The sequence below is a fragment of the Aphis gossypii genome, chromosome X (genome assembly GCF_020184175.1).
Source record: "Aphis gossypii isolate Hap1 chromosome X, ASM2018417v2, whole genome shotgun sequence".
Taxonomy (NCBI): domain Eukaryota; kingdom Metazoa; phylum Arthropoda; class Insecta; order Hemiptera; family Aphididae; genus Aphis; species Aphis gossypii.
Window position 1 is genome coordinate 55,388,436 of NC_065533.1, and position 4,143 is coordinate 55,392,578.

The window sequence follows — 4,143 nt, forward strand, 5'->3', positions numbered from 1 at the left end:
TGTATAGAACTTTTATAATATTTATGAATAATTATAATTTATATAATTATTAATAGTATTTCAAAATTATAGTTAGGTACCTACTATAAATGAACAAGTTAAATTTATATCCAGTATAAACTAATTCAGTTAAGTAATATTTTCATTTTTTAAGGTAGATAGGTATTTTTACAAGATAATTAAAAACGATTGTAAATATTGCCCATTTAAATCTAATTTTAACTAGAAATATGTAAGTACTAGATATTTATCGAACAGGTTGGTTTATTCGACTTTAATTATATTTGTTTCATGAAAAATATTTTTCCTGTTCTGTTTTTTCTGTTTATAATATTTATTGTAAAATAAGTTGATGGGTATCTTGGTAATAAACACTTTCAAAATATATCTATTTACATTTTTTTTTGAAGAGTACTTAACTAATACTTCTGAAATGTTTGAATTTTATTGTTAATACACAAAATCAAAAGAGCTTAACAAATTTTGTATTTTTCAATAAATATTGAAGTTCAATGATAGGTACTTCATGTGTTTTTCATCTAAACGTATGTAGGTACTCGCAAACATTTGGTAAATCTAATATAGCAGTGATGTCTTTAAATTATTTGTAATTTTCACAGTTTTATTACAGTTTTAAATAACAAAAAAATAAAACAATACTAAAAAAAAGTTATTTTATGTAAAAATATAGAAGATTCAACATAACAATCGTATGTTTGTTTATAATTACAATATATTATGTATTAAGTATAGTACAAAATATATATAAATTTTTAATTATTAAAATTCACGAATATATTTAAATTAATCAAAAGTAGGTAATCATTATTTATTAAAAACTAGTAACAAACAACATAAAATATAAATACCTAATAGTAAAGTGTGAATTGCAGTATTAAAAAAATACATTATTATACTAGTTGGAGTACCTAGGTGTATAAATAATTATTAAAATTGATAATAAGGCAATAAAAACTTAATTCAATATAAGAATATAAAAATATTTTAAAAATATATGTTTAATTAGTTTCATATTAAATATTAATGCATTTTTACGATCGAACTATCAAACGGATGATGTAACAGTAACAATAAAAAAAAAACAATTTCGAAAATGTTAGATATTTTCTCAGTCCCTTCAAAGAATTTTCTTTTTGTACTTAAGAAATTGTTTACATTTTTACAAATTGAACGAATACCTATAGAGTAATAAATTATAGTACACTACTACACTAGTATTCAGACCTGAATTCAGGGAGGCTAAGATGGATTTTAACCATTCCCTCTCGGACGTGTTGTATATTATGTTTTTATTTATATACCTAATGAATAAATATATAAAATATGCTTCAGAATTATTACAGTCTGAGGTATATTAAATATTATTTAAGGCTGTATGGGGGCAATAGGAAAAGATAGAATTTTTCGTCACTTTAGAGTTCTAAAACGCACCTGTAATATTAATATAATATGTAAATGACGAACTATGTTTACAAATGTGCCATTTTAATTTGTAGGTTTTCAAATTTAAATAAAATAATAATATACTTACATAACACAGGTGACAAATAGCGTTTTACGGGCGGTATCGAATCGAAATATTCATAGAACATTTTTCACGTTAAAAATCGCACGACACGCATACACGACCGTACGCCGATTACTGTACATGACACATTATTAGTGTGAAACCGACACGGACGACATTATGGGTATAGCATACGCTATTCATAGGTATTAGAAATAATCTATAATATAGACAACTACTTGGCTACCTTTATAATACGCAGGTTTTCTGCTGCAACAGCAATAATAATGTACATTGAAAGTGTTGGGGAAAGGGGTGTCCGGGATAGTCTTTTTTTTTTTAATAAAATAATAAGAATGGTCATTTATAATTCTATATATGTTTTTCAATCTCTCCGTAGCTTTGTTTAAATCATTAAACAATTTAAATATAATTTTATAATATACCGACGAGATAAATAAATATTAAATTTGTTGAAAATTATCGGATCCGTGTGGTCTTATTCATTATAGGTAGACAATAACTAATAAACTATCTTCACATCCAAATAAAAAAAAAAAAAAACTATTAAGACATTATATTTTTATGGCGGTAACGGTGAAAAAAAAAAGAAAAATCTTCCAAAAAATGTATTTTTTAAACGTTTTTCTAACGTTACCTATATCCATTTAAATAGAGTTTATACCGTTAAAAATTAAAACGCTTAAATATTCTTTCAGCTACCTATGTATAACCATACATATATAACTATACTATAAAAAGTACCCAAGTTCTTGATAGATAGTGTTTTAACTAGGTAAAATACGTATACATAATATAGTAAATGACAAGGTTCAATAATTATATTATGTATTGTTCGCAAACATAATAATATGTATAGGAACTAATAAGAAAGTTACATTTTTAATACTCTATATAGATACTAGTCAGTATATATACCTTTGATCTTTAGCTATAACCAAAATGCCTATATTTGTACTAACTTTGATAATGCGTAAATATTTGTATTAATTAATTCCAAAATGTAACGTTTTAAGGTTTAAGTACTGAAGTACCTCCTCCGTTATAATTATTATAAAATATTATTATTACGGTTATAAAACTATTTAGTTCAAAGACATTTTTGTTTTTTAACGAATATCTAGACGTTTATAAATTATAGTATAATATTTATTAATAAATTAAAGCAGGGTCCTGTATACTTATGTTTTATTTGTATAGTTTTTTTTTTTTTATGTTGAATGATCAAAACCATATATTAATACATTTTTATGGTTAATAAAATACATTTTATAGTTTTTTAGGCATACAAAGAATACAAATCAGAATATGGTTTTTATTTTTTTAAGCATAATTTGTATAAAAGGGGACAGTGAGAAACGCAGTATATAATAATAAAATTAAAACTATGTTAATTTTGTATTTAATTTTATTCAAGTGGCCGTAAAAAGCAATATGTCATTATGTCAATCAAGACCGGATGGGTTTTTTTATAAAAGCGGGTCTTAAGACTTAAATGATTTAATATTGAAAAATGAAACTTATTTTTAAAAAGCCCTTCAAAATGTTAATAATTCTACATATTTGAAAACGAAAAAATTTTTCACTGGGTATAAATACAGTTATTTTTTATGAAAAAAAATAATTTATTTTTATATTATTGTTTCAAGAGGGAGAAACGATATCAAAGGATTTTAGTACATCATATAATATGTCGCACTGCAACTCCAATATTTGATGTATTTTTATCATGCGCGTTATTGCATTGTAAATAATTATTTAACGATAATACAGAACAATAAACTTAAGATTATAAAATGTTTTGTATTTTACAATAAATTATTTTCTCTGTGGTTTTTAATATTTTACTTTTTTGTTTTATAAAAAAACAAAATTGTTGCTTTTTTCGAATAAAACATTAGAAATATAAGAAATTTTAAGTATTTTTCATTGTTCATAATGATATAGTAGAAAAGTATACATTCTTGAACAAATGATCATCAATAGATTTATAAATAGACAACATTTTATTTTATAAAACATGCACATAATATAATAATAATTTTTATTTCCGTTTCAGTTTTCGTTCCTTTCATGCTCAAAAAGTATATAATTTAAAATCTGTTGTATTTGGTTTATGCTGTTATTGTTTTAAAATGGCTACACATAATATGTCGTACGTGGTCGACTGCAAACATCAACTTAAAAGTGTTTGATATAATGATACAGTGATACAGATATACCATATAAGTAGTCAAACTGCAGCGGAGTTTAAGTGCAAACTGCAAATTTAACAATACATACGCATTACTATAAACTCGATGAGTATTAGAAAAATAAAATAAAACAAAATAAGGTTTAATAAATAATATAAATACGCAGGACGTTATACTGCATATTATTCACTCTTCGGTGTATCGTATATTCAAATAAAATTTAAGAAGTACTCGATAAGTTTTTTACAAATAAACATCGCCAATTAAATCACTTTTAGCGTGTATTTTTTATTATACTAATCATTTTTTTTTTTGCGATCTTCCTCTGAGAATTTGCGGAAAGTAGGTGAGAGCCGTTATAGGTGGTGGCGCGTTTTTCCGCTCCTCCGATGTTAGGGG